Here is a 16,427-nt window from a genome sequence, read left to right on the forward strand (position 1 = left end):
TAGAGACTAATTTCTCTATCAGAATTAAAGCATCATGCACGATATTGCATCTCTATGAAGCAGAGTTTGGCACATCATTGTACCTATGCATTACAACCTACGATCCTATTACGTACATCATATGAATTGATCATAATGCTGGATGATGAGTAGTACATGCGTCGTTGTGCCGTTCAGGTATTCCTCTGTAATAACAAAACTGGCCTTTACTTGAATAATGCTTAGAAGAACCAAATCGAAGACAGTTAGTTAACAAACATCTTAATATATTCTATATTAAGTATTTTAATCAATATATTAATTCAAATTCCTCTTTAATCTCGCAACTTGCAAAATTTCTTGTAATTATAGCTTCTCGATTTCATGAAATAAATTAAATTATAGTAATAGTAATAATATATACTTTCATTTAATAATATAAAAATAATAAATATTTTAAGTATATATTTTTTTATTATATTAGAAAGAAATTAATAATTATGCAATTTAAAAAAAAAAATGTTATTCTGAATAACTTTTTTTGTAACTTAATCAATGATTTTTAAAGTTTTCAAGATACTTGCAGAAAATGGTTATCGTTATTATATTGAATTTAGTTTGTCACAGCGTATACGTCGCATACGACTGTCACTTATCAACTGTTTATATAAACATCGCATGGCGATTAGCCAAAATGTATGACCAATGAATTAATATTAGTGCTAGATAATATTTACCGAAATTTTAAATACTCTTCATTATCTTAGATTCTGTTCGGTTTGAATAAAATGATATTTTATAAAATAAGATGCAAAATGTCAACAAATAAAATATTTTCATTTTAATAATATAAATACATGTATAAAATAGCTTATTTTAATAATCTGAAACAAAAAATATTTTAATAATCTGGTATAAAATAAAATATTTTTCGTAAAATATTGAGTCATTCTACAAATAATACGATTTATTCTTTGATTTAAAATCTAGAGTTTCTGTCGTCAAATTGAAAGAAATTAAACTTTAACAAATTAAAATAAATAAGATATATAATAATGAGTTATAATAAATAATGATAATAAAAAATATTTTTAAATAAGAAATTATCTGGTTAATACTACAATTTTTGACTATATTTTTCGATAATACATTAAGAAAAAATATTTATATTCAGAAATGTATGAAATGATATCATTATTTTCAATAATAATATTTAAAATAAAGAAAAAAAATTAAAATAAATAAAATAAAAACTTCAAATATTTTGAATCTTCAAATAAAATACTATTTTCAAATACTATTTTAAAATATTTATTATATCAAATAAAATATTTCATTTTCAAAGTTATATGTATATTTTCAAATAAATAGGATCATTTATTATTTATTATTTATCCAACTCTGGTTAAAATCAATATACTTTCATAGGAAATACAATATCTATATATGCTTTACCATTTCATGGATCTTTCGAATTCATGGTACGAAATAATAAAAGAATTATATGAATATAGGAGGACATTTACATAATACTATTTTTGATTTTTTATTCAAATAAATAGAATTCAAGATCAGATAAATAGATTCAATCATTCAATTTTATTTTTCGTATTATTATTATTATTATTTTCGTATTATTATTAGTGCATTCATATTATATTTTTGCATTCTTATTATATTTTTATTATATTATATCTTTTCGTTCGTAGATATTCATATAATTGGAATGACGCTTAATATTAATTCAAATAATAGGAACTCAGCTAAAGTTCATTTAATCGGAAATTAACATAAAGTTTGTTACAATAAATGGAATTCTACCATACGATATTTGTTCAGTGAGTTTTCGATATGTTGTATTTTCCAGTTTGTTTGTACAATTTTTTAACATGATACATTGTATCAGGTTAAAAATTACAAGAGAGCAAAGAGAAGTCGAATTGCGAGCATTCCTCGTGGGACTTTGAGTAATTCGTTTTTTTCAATTAGCCAACTCGAACAGGATTCCCATTCCAAATATACGACTTGGTTGGATCTGCAATTTATTTTGCTCGTCGAATTTCACAAAACTGTTAAACAGGAACTAATTAATCCAACTACCACGATGTGTTTACAAACAATTCTTCCTAAGAAAGAAGTTGCATCGTAATCCCAACTAGGAGTACATACAAGAAAACGAATCAATTTTAAACCCTCATACGCTTGGTTTAATTTCACATTTTTATCATAGAAGATTTATTTTTATTCATTCGAAGTATTTAAGATTTTTAAATAAGATTATTTGCAAATATTCTAACAATAAAAATTAAAAAACTTAATTTCACATTTCAGACATATTACATGTAAAAAATTTCCAATGTAAGAACCGTAATCTCTTGAGTAAATGGTTTTACATACGCCATTGAAAGAATTGTAAACGACAGAATTCTCAAGTTTTCGTTCAATAATCTCGTTCACGCTAATATATAAGGTATCTCGTTCATTGGATGACTCTACATAAAATCAATAAAAAAAGTTTATACAAACGTATGTTTTGTTTAGCCTTGTTTTCGAGTTATAATAAATAATTTCATTGAAAAAATAAAAATAGTTTAATTTATTTTACTATTTACAAAATTCAATATTAAACAAATCTATTGTATATATATTTATCTATAGCGTTTGTTGACAGTATCTAAATAAAACTTTTTAAAAAATTGAATAAAGCTTTGTAAAATTATAATATGAATAATACTTGGAGAAATAAAAAAGAGTAAAACAATTATAGTGGAATAGTGGAACTTATTCAAACTTTTGTTTAGATGCAGAGAAATCAGTTTGAATATCTTGTGTGAAAACAAATAAGTAAAGTATATTAAAATAGAAAAACATTATTTAAATTTGAATTAGATCAAATAAAGTATATATCTATATAAATTTTTCGTATTATTTTCATGTGTAGATGTGACAGGATACCATATATATCTTACTATACTATATCTAATTTGACCTCAACGACGAAAATCTTCCTTATCTATCTTTCTATCTCTCCTGATTTTTCTTTCTCTTTAGTTTTTCCTCTTTTATTTTTCGTTTCATTACAAAAATTCACAATATCATGATAATTATCAATTTTTTATTTTCAGACAAAAATCTTATCTCGTCCTAACATGATACAAAATGATTCTATGACTTTAGGATTTGGGAAAATTCCTTGAGCCAAATGAATTATATATTTCTTTAATAATAGAGATCAAGTTTCCTGAATTTAAAGATAATTTGATTCAGCAATCTTTTAGTTAAATGTAGAATTTTTTAGACTTTAATATGATCAGAGTTGTAGTTACACTATTATAATAATTACACTATTATAAATAATAATACACTATTATAAATAAAATAATTTTTACAATAAAACAATATAATAAATAAAATATTTAACAAAAGTATTTATAGAAATTTATAAATTTATCAAAAATATATAATGATATATAATAATTTATTTCTTAATTCATTAATTATATAATATATCAAATTCGTTGATCAAAGTCATATTTCATACAATAATTTGTAAATTTAATAGTTAATAATATAAAATGACTTTCCTAATATAATTATTTCAAATATTTATACTAAATTATTTGTTTTATAAAAAAATATTTCATTCATTTCATATTGATGCTACATGATTATAAATTGTATATTATTAATTTTTTGTAAATGGATATTTGAAAGATACATATAAAATTTTTTTCTTTAAATACAATATTATATTTTTAATAAATTAATTGATACAAATATTTATTTCCTATGTAAAATTATTTCTCTTTATAACAAAAAAATTATTTTATATATATTTTTTATATATTATATATATTATATATATTATTTTAAAAGATATTTTAACTTGAATTTTATGAAAATTCATTATCAAACAAAATATCACGTAAAGTCATATTTTCATATTTTCCTATTTATTATATAATATTATATTATATATATATATATTTATATATATATATATATTATATATTATATATATATATATTATATATATATTTATTATATATTATATTATATAAGTTTTGCAAAATTCAAGTTGAATATCTTCTAAAAATAATAATTTTTTATTATATAAATAACTTAATAGTATTTTTATAAGGAATAATAATCTAGCAAATAGCTTATCAAATTAATTTATTAAAAAATATATGATTGCATTAAAAAAAAAACAAATTTCACTTTCATATATCCTACAAATATTCACTGCAAAAAAAAATTAATAATCTTTTATATGTTTTATCTTATCTTAATCTTCTATATCTTCTTCTATATTCTAACTTTTATATGTGTATGTATATGTATATATAAATATTTATTATAAAATTTATATACAATTATATATATAAACTATTTTTTTGTAAAATGAATAAGTTATAAGTTATTTGAATTATATAAAAAAAATAGAAAAAAATTTCTTCAATAATTAATATAGAATCTTTGCATTTCTTAATTGTTTCAATATTTTATTATGTACATATATAAATAGTGAATAAATAGTTTCATGTATTTATGCTTTATAAATTTAAATTTAGAAATAAAATAACAGATATAGCAAAACTTAAAATTTAAATTTCTGTAATTATAATTTTTATCTTATTATTAAATAAATAAACAACGATAAAATGATAAAAACGATAACGAAATCAAATTTTAATAATATATATAATCATATATAATATATACAAATATACAATTAAATTAATGAATGGGACAAAGTTAAATTGTTCAATCTCTGAAAAAATTAATTTTGAAATTTAAAAAATTATAAAATGTAAAAAATCTATTTATCGCGTATATATTTATATTATTTATTTTGCAACAATCATTATTTTGATTTTTTTCTTTCTTTTTCAAGAACACAATTGTCAAGAATACAATATTTCAAAATATAAGTCAACTTTAATTCTTTTCAATATCAAAACTTTAGTCTCTAGTCAAATCAATTCCTTTTCATAAATCCACTTTGTTCCTTTCAATGTCAAACATGTTTCATTCAAAAATGTTATTCAAAAACACATTTTCAAATTGTAATATTCAACGTGAAAAATTATATTCCATCGAATATATCGCAAGGAAAAATCGAGATTGTGTGAATTGCAATAGAAACCACAATCTCGAAACAGATGTCCTCTTCTATTTTCATACACTATAGCGATTCAATCGAATGGTAAGTACTGCGGCTCATATAATGCAACACCAAGAACCGATTATGTCTTGGAAGATTTTCACAACTACAATCATGAAATCCCGTTTACTTATGATTTTCAAGCTATTTCGTGAAAATTGTGAGCCTATATAAGACACAATAGGAAGACTTAGCATATATCTGGAGACAACAATTGTCTTAAATAAAGACAAACCATTTGGAAAATTCTGTTTCTTGCCATTGTTGAACTTAAGGATAAGAATGATAATATAATAAAAAATTTATAGAACAAGATGAATAAAGGAATTTATTTTTAATCAAAATTCTTTTTATTTTTATGTTTTTTTTTATGTTTTATATATATAAATATACAATATACTAATTTTTCCTAAAGGAATGGTATTTTTTAGTAAAATAAATGATAAATATCATTCAAAACTTGAAGATAATGATAAAATATAAATATATAAACATTTCTTACTGCATATAGTTGCATGCAGTTAATGTGTGAATGAATATATAGAATATATTTAGAAGAAATAATATTGTACAATCTATAAATAATTATTTTCCAAACTATTCTTTATTTGGAAATTCTTTTAGATGGAATTTACTTTTTCAAGAGAAAAATAATTTAATGTAAATAATTTTTTCTGTAGATTTACTTAAAATCAATAAAAATTAAATTCTTTTTTTTAAAGAATTAAATAAAATTGTATATTTTTTTTAGTGTATCAATCGATGGAACTGCTCATTTTTTAAGAAGAATTATTAAACTAATTTATGGAAAAAATTACAAATTCAGAAGATATTTTAAAATTTAATATATAAAAGAAGAATGCGAAGCAATAATTTTATGTTTTTATATTATTTTCTAAATTATAAAAAAATTAAAATTGAATTAATAATTTTTTTTCTAAAAATAGCTTTGTTTTAATAGAATATGAAATGATGGTGTATTTTAATTTATTGATTATTCTATTAAAAAATGAGTTTGAATTTAATATGTCATTAATCTATTTATTTAAAAAAAGATTTTATATCAAATTATTTTTTTCTTAAAATAATATAAATCTTACTTGAAATATTTTTTAAATAATAAAATATATAAATAATTATGGTTATAAATTATTATAAATTATTATATATATATATATAAATTATTATATATATATATATATATATATATATATATATATATATATATATATATAATAATTTAATATATATATATATATATAATTATTATGTATAGCAAAGATTCTTTTTAAATATTTATTTAAATAAAAAGCAAATTTTATTTATTATCATAAAAATTATATATAAAATATTATATAAAAATTATATAAAAAATATTTGATTTAATTATTTTCATCTTTATCCCTCTTTATTTTTTACTCTTCACTATAATCAAAATATAGAAAAATGATATTATAATATATAATGTAATATATATTATATATGTAAATTATATAAAATTATATAAAATAATATATATATATATATATATATATATATATATATATATATATATATATATATATTATAATGATATTATAATATATAAATGATATTATATTAATTATTTTATTTGAACAAATTTAGTTATAAACACAATAATCATTAATATAAATATATTTATAAATATAATTTATAAATATCATTACAATATAAATAAATTTTGTTTCGTTCCTAATAATTATCATTAGTGGTGAAATTTATTTCGATAATCATTATAATTTATAAAATATTTTCTTTCATTATAAACAAAATTAATTAAAACATTTATTTATTATTTCAATTTATCTGTTCAAAATTTAACTTTTTAAAATTTACTATACAATCAAAATTTCTAGTTTTTCAATGTCTTTTTTAATACTTATAATTTATTTTAATATCTGCAGTATTTAAACTTATGAAAATTCTTAATTTATGTTCTCATTTCTGTTCAATAATGATAATAAATATATCATAATCTTATTTTTTAGAATTAAAGATAATACATAAACATAAAGTAACAGGATTAATACCCTCGTATATCATAGGTATGAACGAAATCTTGACTTGATATGAATGATCAAAATAAATACACTTTTGAAATTCTGAATTTACTCGATACAAGATTTTTTTCTCTTTATTTTTGATTAGAGACTGAGACTCTTGATTGGATTATATTTAGTATTAAAAAATTTATAATAAAATTAAGCAGGACAAATGATTAGAATAAAATTAGAACAAACTAGAATAAGAATTTAAATCAGAATTAGAATAAATGAAATTGAATTAAATTAAATTTTGAATTTTATAATTTTATATAGAATGTATAAAAAATAAGTGTTGCGTCCATAATAGTGTAATTTTGCATTTTTGAATCAATAGAGATGTATAAAAAATTTTTACCGCAAAAATAATATTTTCAAAGATCAAAAATCTAGTTCAATTGGTTCATTCTTTTAATTTTGAATAACATACATTTCAAAAAGTATATTTCAATTTATAATCTATTAACAAATCTTATTAAACGATCATTTAATTGAACATTACGTTTACGATTTTTTTTTTTATTTATTGCTATTCTATTACCAACAATGTTTCTATTATAGAGCTATTACAATAATCTATTCTTCTTTTTAGTGAGATTGATGATAAGCATTGACATATCTGATGAGCATTAATATTATATATAATAACATAAATTTCACATAATAAATTTCTGATCAATAAATTATTGATTTAGCTAATGAAAATCGCATAGAATTGATATTTTTTCTCGATATTGTTTTCTTCATTAAATTCCTACATGTTTCGCAAGCTAATATGTATCTAATTGGCTCATTAATTACATATCTATTGTAATAATTTAATAAAAATATAGACATATTGAAAAAAATAATTTATAAAATTTTAGAATTATTTTTTAAAAGAAGATTTTATTTGTCACTTAATTTATTTGTTACTTATAGTTTCTTTTGAAGATTTTTGTTCTTTACGAGTACTATATTATGCAAAAAAATTGCTTTGAAAATCTATGTTATTTTTACAACAAAAATTTTTTATCCGCAATTTTTACCAATCCAAAGATGTAGAATTTATAATAATTATTTTTTATATATTTTGTGTAAGTTTTGAACTCGAATTATTGAAAATGAATATTATTTTATGTTGACAAGTAAAATTTTTTATTATTTGCTCTATAAATTGCCTGGAAACATTTATATTTATATTTATATTAATTTTATTTATAATTTATATTTTATTGATTTCTTTTATTTCTTCTTGAAAAATATCGTGATCATTAGTAATAAAAGAAATAAAAATTTACAATGTTTTTTTAAATATTACAAAATAAATATTCTTATATTTGTTTAACTTTGGAGTAGATACACAAACACATGAAAGAATATTCTAAAATATAATATAAGATGAAAAACAAGTAAATTAATGAAAGAAAGTTAAATATTTATTTTCATTGAAATAGAAACTTTTACGTTATAAATTCATATTCTAAAAAAAAAAATTCTCCAAGAAAAAGTTATAATTTTAAATTAATTATGAAATAACAATAATTTCTCGTTTGTTATTTTTCTCTTTTAAGAAAACAGTTATAACGTAAAGTATAATTATTAAAACTTTTAATCCATACATCTTTGCATAAATAGAGAAGTTTTATTTTCTTGGAAAATAAAAAGATTCAGTTAAATAAAAGCATTTATTCTATCTTGCAAAAATTGATGATGAAGTCAAAACAATTAAATCATATTAACATCTTAAATCATTCAATGAAATTTTATTTGTATGATATTATAATAAAATGTTAATTATCCGAAATTATTTAATTATAGATAAATCCATCTATAATAAAAATCCAAGTGATTTTTGACAATTGATCAAAGAATAATGAATTTGTGATTATCATATGAAACAATTAAAAATCAAATAATTTTCAAAAACAGATACTTATTGCATAAAAATATATATACCTGTTAATAAGAAAAATATATTATAAAAATAAATTGATTATTTTTAGATACAATCTTATAATATAATCTCATTTTAATAACTCATTCTATTTAAATAATTGAATTTTAAATATATTTCTAAAATTAAATTTTGGAATCTGAGTGAAATATAATTAATTGTTTTCCTATGTTGTTTAATTTTATTTCTGTTATTAGAAAAATGAAACAGTTGTATAAAAATTGCTTTTATAAGATATTTTATTTTAAGTTAATGAAATATTTTGGAAATTTTATTGAAAAAATATTTTAAACGAAAATTTTAAAGTTCAAAGTATTTCGATATTGTTTCGATGTTGATTCAAAATCATTATGATTCAAAAAATATCGTCAATTTATTTTTTTTAAATTAGTATATTTTTTATAAAATTTTGATTTAAATAATAAAAAAATAAATAAGTAGTTACAATGCTTAATAATCATCATTATATTAGTGAAGTAATATTAATGTAGCAATGAGAGAGAACTTTGAAAAGCAATATAAAAAAGATTATATAAAATATCAAATATCTTGAAAGTGGAAGATTAAGTCGATAAAATCAAAAAATATGTTTTTATTTTTTATCAAAAATGAATAATAAATATCCCATTTAAAAGAAATGTGGATTATAATATAATGTGGACTATAATAGTATGACTTTGATTTATTTATATAATAGTATGACTTTGATTTATCAAAAAATTAATGTTAAATTTTAAATCTTTCATTCAAAATATTTTTTCAATATAAATATTTTTGAAATATCTATTTTGTTATTTAATTTTAAGTTAAAATAGAATATTTTCTATATCTTTTATCCTGCTTTCAATTTCATTAATAATGCTAAATAAAAAAATAATTTCAACTTTCATATTTTGGCTTAAAATATTTATTAAATATATAATTCTTCAAAATTCTTATTAATCGAATAAACTTTATAACAGATATATTATTACTTTCAGATATATTTTATGAACAAATTATTTTGAATTTTATATTTTTCATATTAAATTGTTAATGTTATAATCAAAATATTATATCAAAATTGCAAATATTATACATATTATTTACAAATTAATAATAATAATCACGATAAATATCATAAATAATTTAAGCAATATTATAATATTTACAATTATTTCTGATGCTAAATTTCAATTTTGCAATCAATTTAATTTTAAACATTACATATTACATATTAATCTTTCAAACTTTTTTCAATGAAACTTTCATAATTATTAAATAAATATAATATAAATATATATAATGAATCGGCAAAGCATAATTACAAACGTGGACGAAAATTTTTTATTATTACACATATTCTATTCTTTAATATTTTTCAAATGCAATAAATTAGTTTTTCATTTGTATAAAGTAATAATATAGATGAGCAATTATGTCAATCAATCACCTATCAATTGTAATAGTCAATTTATATGTATATACCGAGTTATAAGCGATTTATATATTTAATACAATTTTCCTATTCAATGCCTAATTTTTTGTATGCAAAATAAATTGGAATATTTATTTATTATAGATAAAACCAATTTTATAAGCTTATTTTAGAAAATAAATAAAATGAAAAAAATAAAATATTTTTGTAAATAAAAAGTTTCAATATTTTTAAATTAATTTTTATGATTTAAATTATTAAATCATAGAAAAAATTTTTTAATTTTTAAATCTGAAATTTAAATTAATTTCTTATTTGAAAATTCTGATAAACAATAAATAATATCTGAGGAATATAATCTTATCTTATCTAAATTTAATACGCTAATGAAGATTGATTATAATAAATGCGATGCACATGAATGGCAGGAAGGATCTTAAATCGGATTATGTTCTTTCAAAAAGAGAAAAAGAATAATTATTCCTAATGATATCCAAATGATTTCTAACAGGATTATAACTATTAAGAACGATTTAAATTTATTCTCATTAAAGTTCTCATTAATGAGGCATATTTCATCTGATATAATTTTCAATCAAAATCAAAATGCAAAAGAATAGGGAATCTTTTAAAATATATTAATCAATATACAGATATTTTGACGCTAAAAAAAAGTTTTTTCTACAATGAAATGAAAATTTTAAATGAACAAATATGTAAATAAAATCTTTAAATTAAATTATAAATTAAAAATTTTCAATAAATTTTCAAGCAGTTGAAATGTAATTATAAATAAAAATTATAATTTTAAGGTTAAATTAATTTATTCATATGCATGACATTTTTTCATTTTAAAATATAAATTGCAATAAATAAAAATAATTAAATTTGATTTATATTAGTTAATTGTGTTTGATAAATACATTCAGTAATGTTCGAATTTTCAACATCAACAATTCAAAAATCCATTCTGAATAATATTTATCTCTCACATTAAATGATATATGTTGAATCATAAGTTCAATAATAACGTTAAAAAAACATATTATTATTAGTTCACAAAACATTGACATTAAGATAGCGTTGCATTATTGTAACATATTGCATTATTGTAATATAATTAACAAAGCGGAATATTTGTTCATTGATTATTTACACATCCATAAATAATAAAATAATTTTTTTATTTTGAATAACATACATTACTTTGAATAACATACATTATTCTAAATATATGTTAAAATTTTAAATATTAATCAATACAAATGTTAAAACATTTAAAAAAAAGATATAATTGGATAAAATTGCACGGTTGTTTATATGATTCATCAAAAATCCACAATTATCTGAAATGAATCTCAGAAGGCACAAGCGTTTATAAAATTCGAGGAAAAATTAAAACATTTTCAACTATAGAATAAATTTAACTTTTGAGTTAATAAAATACTTTGAATTATTAAATTATTCGAGTTAATTGAACAGTTCGGATGAAAAAGAAACGTTATTAATCTAACTTTTTGAACCTTAAATTAATAGAATTCTTAGTACTTCATAAGAACTTTGCATATTTATTCAGTTATATATAAATTTTCATTAGTATGGACTTGATCGTTTACAATAAAACTTTATCAACAACAGAATTTTTTAATAAATCAATGTCATTATTACATATCATACGAATAAGTTGAAGTTACAATAGATAATATACAATAGATAATATAATATTTTATTATCTTAAATGTATTTGATGTGTTTATAAAATGTTTTATTAAAAGAAATTTAATTTCTATAACTACTTCTTATAATTTATAATATCTGTAATTATGTAACAAATTTCTTTTTATAAAAATATAAATATACTACATATTTTACTGTTATTCTTTTTTATTATTTAACTCATTTTTATATAATAAATAAATATAAATAAACAAATAGGTATATTGTCATAATTTAAAATTTTATTTTATATATTTTATATTTTATAGTTTATTATTAAAAAATGAAAAATAAAGAAAAAAATCAATGGAATGCATAACATGTTGCTTATATCTTATACCACAGTTTTAATAAATAAAAAATATAACTCAAAATACTTTATATTCTTATAGTATCGATATATTACGAAAAATCACATCATTTATATTCACATTTTTACAACTCGGTGAAAAAAAAAATAAAAAAATAAAAAAGAAATAAAATTCAAAAAATTTTCTTTGTATTCTTATAAAATCCATTACACAAAACTACATCGTTTATATCGTATTGCTATAGCTTATATTCATATCTTATCTCTGCGAAAAAATAAAGGAAAACAAAGAAAATACTAAAAAAAACATTGAAAATCCTTCTTTTGTATTTTTATAAAAGAATATAAGGAATTTTTTCCTTCCTGCATAAAGCCAGATTTCTTTTATCACATTTGTCGTCATATCATAAAATTATAAAGAATCATTTTCCTCTGGGTCGAGAATTTTTCCTACAAGAATCATTGACAATACTGTTTGCATTCATAGCAATCGTTATTGCATCAGTATCTGATAATTGCGACAGGGGAAAAATATTTGCCGAAATGCATGTTCTAATTCTATAGAATAAACAACAAGGAACAATGGAAACGAGAATTCGGTTGTTAAAAAGTAAAGCTTTCCAATCTTCGAGCATATGTAGCAAAGAATTGCACTAACATTCATCCTCTTGATACATATCAATGATCGAGTTTTCGCATCTATGTGTCCAAATCTCTTTCAATATAACATATACATCAGGATGATTTCTATCTTCTTTGTATGTGATAATTGCATTTCCTGGCCACGACTCGATGTCCTTTCCGATTTTTCTTTCAACTTACTCTTTTTACTTCATATTCTCTTCTCTTTTTTTCCTTCTTTTATATCGACATTCCCTATTATCAGACTAATTGCAATTTCTCTCGTACTTCGCACCTCGAGGAATCCCTCGCGATGTGGAAAAACATGAGATACTAGTTTTCAATTCAGAACACGATATTCTATCGATAAAAATAAGCTAATCAATTTTCTATGGAATTTTCTCGGATAAGATAAATCGTTTGAGATAAAAGATCCTTTTTTCTTTATTGTTAATGAATCTTTTATATCGAATCTCTGATTTTATGAAAATTTTTATTTTTAGGATTTTTTTCTTATATTGAGAATATATAATTGTATGAATATGAATATGAATATTATTGAAATTTTGATTATCCAAATGAGTATGTATTAACTCATAAATATATATACTATTTATAATAATAATATTATTATTATTAATATTATAATTATTAAATATATTTTATATTTATTACAAATATTTATATATTTGTTTATATATATATATTAATTAATAATATATAATAATATGTATTAATTTAATAATGTGTATTAACATATAATATAAATATACATGGCATATTTAAAAATATTTATATTTTAGAATATATATCCTAAGATTGTAAAACTTAAAAATAATTAATTTTTTTTAATGCATGTTTTTTATTATATTTTATTAAGTTTATACTTTTTTACATAATAAACATATTTTATACTTATATATTATTGTAATTGCAAATTTAATATTAATATTAATTGTTTTCTAACTATACATAAATTTAATTATTTTAATAAATTATATTAAAAATAATTTATTCGAAATATTTATCTCCTAATTTTGATAATAATATTTAATTGTAATATTTTATTAGAATATTATTATAATTTATAATACATAATTATTATAATTTAGCATACATAATAAATAGTGAATTTTGATTTTCAATTTTTTTTGAGATATTAAAAAATAGATTTATTTTGATAGTTTGTAAATAATTAAAAAAAATAATTTTGCTAAGTTTTAAACTATTGAATTTATTTCATGAATTTTATTCATGTATGTATTTGAAACTTGAATACATGTGAAACGTTGAATAAATTGATTGTTAGAAGCCTGATTCCCTTTAAGACTGATTTTGGATAATTACCTCCGATCCTAGATGATTCTCTTTGATGTCTGATTATTCATCGTTAAATATAGTACAAGATCAAATATTTTAGTTATTCATAATTGATTTTATAATGAATATAAAATCAAATCATCGGAATTGAATATATTTTATTTGAAAAATAAATATAAAAAATAAGTTTGAAATAATAAATTATTTTATATAATATTATATAATATATAATAATAATTATATGAACGTTATAATTTTATTTCAGAAAAAATATAAAAGAAAAAAGTAATTACATATGTATATTTTACTTTTAATCACATTAATTATTATTAGATTAATTATATATTTTTTGTAATTTTTTATTATTAATTGATATAAATAAGTATTCAAAATTTCATATAATTCTATTATTGAGATTATTGAGCCATTATTGAGATATAAACTCGGATAATTGATATTTGTAATTCTGATTTATCTATTTGTAATTCTGATCTATCTTTTATATAAGTAAAACTTTTTGTATAAATAAGATTTATACTAAAATTCTAAAAAATTTTTCTATCTATTACATATACATCTATTCTACATATTTCTAAATATTTAAAAATAAAATTTTCATCTTTACACTAATTTTTTTTTTGACATTTTCTTAACACTAAATATATATTGTATATTCATACATATCCATAAATATGCATACATATATGTATATATTATTGTAAATAAAATATTATATCAAAATATTAAAAACTGCATTTTGTTATATAACAAAATAAAACATAACATAACATCATAACTAAAAAAGAATATCTTGAAAAATATAACATTACTTATATACAAGATATTATTATTAAGAAAAATACATATAAGACAGAAATTAATTTTTCAAATAAATACTTTTCGATTTTAATTCTTATTAATTGAAAATATTTTCTATATGAAATAAAATTATAAATTAAAAATCTAAATATTAGAAAAAAAATGTATTTTGTGAAAATTTTATTTGTTCATATAATAAATACTTTATGATCTGTTTATTTGGAGAAATTCTTTGCATAAATCTTTTCCTATTATTATCAATTATTGACCTCTCACTATGCCTAAGCAAAGATATTATGATAATATTTTTTTAATAAGGATATTATATTTTTGAAGAAATGAGAGATCTTTGAAGAGATTTTAATAGTACATTAAATTTAATTATTTGCAATTATATATTTTTGAGATATTTCTATCTATCTATTTCTAATTTAATCTAGTTGGAGCCCAAAATTAATTGGATCCCAAAATTAATTCAGATACAATTGACTCAACAACAATCAATATCATCTTACATTCAGAAAAATTTATAATAAGAATATGATCAATTTCTAATTATCACCATATATTAATGCGACAATGACCATCGGCCCAATTCGAGGAATTTTCCTCTTATTTGAAATATTGCAAATCAGGAAGCAAGATGATGATATTATTGGCTAATATCGTGTCTTATAGGAAATCCTGATCCTCCTAATTGAAATTAAAGAAATTTCTGAAAGCATGAATTCTCACCAAAAAATAAGACAAGAAAGATCTAATTTATTTCGTACTTTGACCACTGAATATGATCAATAATTAGTTTTCTTTGTAATTATGCATCTTGCTCTAATCATTGGACACGATAATTTATTATAATCATATTTATTATAATCGTGAAAGATCTAGATTTGGCATATAAACAACATGTACCGTACTTAACAATACAGTTCATGTTAGGAAAATACGTCATCGAAATATGTCATAAGGATCAACATTCTGTAATACACTATAAACTTCTGTTCATCACTAACATTATCGCGGACACGAATATTGTTATTAAAAATTATTTATATTATAATTTAATTTAATTTAATTTA

At 18.8% G+C, this 16,427-nt stretch overlaps 1 protein-coding gene across 5 annotated transcripts in view; it reads right to left on the minus strand.

Annotated features, from left to right (window-relative positions):
• 5-ht7 (serotonin receptor 7) overlaps positions 1–16,427 on the minus strand; it is a 398,906-nt gene that overhangs the window by 306,839 nt on the left and 75,640 nt on the right. For 2 of the 5 annotated variants that reach the window (XM_026441119.1, XM_026441116.1), the window contains exon 1: positions 117–195. The exons of 2 other annotated variants lie outside the window; for them this stretch is intronic. The gene's annotated coding sequence lies outside the window, so the exon portion shown is untranslated. 5 annotated transcript variants of the gene reach the window in all.

The sequence above is a fragment of the Apis mellifera genome, linkage group LG6 (genome assembly GCF_003254395.2).
Source record: "Apis mellifera strain DH4 linkage group LG6, Amel_HAv3.1, whole genome shotgun sequence".
In the NCBI taxonomy this organism is placed as follows: Eukaryota; Metazoa; Arthropoda; class Insecta; order Hymenoptera; family Apidae; genus Apis; species Apis mellifera.